The following is a 482-nucleotide window of genomic DNA, read 5'->3' as shown; positions in this document are numbered from 1 at the left end:
GTTAGTGTGGTGGCCGAGACCGGCTGGGGCTAACCCCCCTCCCCTCAGGACCCTGGCAGGGGGCCGGGGAGCGGGGCGCCAGGGCGAGTCCCCTGGAGGCTGCCGGGCGGTGGAGCACGCGCTGTCCCAACTGCGCTGCTGGGGCTGGGGGCTGGGGAGCTGGAGGGGACGAGCCGGCGGGCTCGGGCGGGCGTGCAGAGTGAGTGCAGTCCCTGCCGGCTCGGCCTCGGGTGGCCACGCCGGAGTTGTTGTGACTAAGTTTTTTCACTTTCCGACCCGAAGTGGGACTGGGGGTCGCGCCCAGCTCCCCGCGTCCCTCTTGCTTTGGCGCGCCCCGTTTGCTCGCTGGGAACACTTTGGGAAACAGCTGCGGACTCCAGCTTACAGTTGGACCCCGGGCGCTTTAGGAACCCAGCGCAACACAAACACACCAAGGTGACGAATTAACTCTGGGGACATTTAGGGACCAGTGTTCCCTGGTA

General features: G+C 67.0%; 1 protein-coding gene across 1 annotated transcript in view; it reads left to right on the top strand.

The window, feature by feature from the left end:
* The window catches only part of RPS6KA6 (ribosomal protein S6 kinase A6), a 166,332-nt gene that overhangs the window by 462 nt on the left and 165,388 nt on the right, over positions 1-482 (top strand). The window lies entirely within an intron of this gene.

The sequence above is a fragment of the Cynocephalus volans genome, chromosome X, assembly GCF_027409185.1.
Source record: "Cynocephalus volans isolate mCynVol1 chromosome X, mCynVol1.pri, whole genome shotgun sequence".
Classification (NCBI taxonomy): Eukaryota; Metazoa; Chordata; class Mammalia; order Dermoptera; family Cynocephalidae; genus Cynocephalus; species Cynocephalus volans.
Note: the sequence above shows the minus strand (reverse complement) of the source record. Positions and strands in the feature narration are given on the sequence as shown.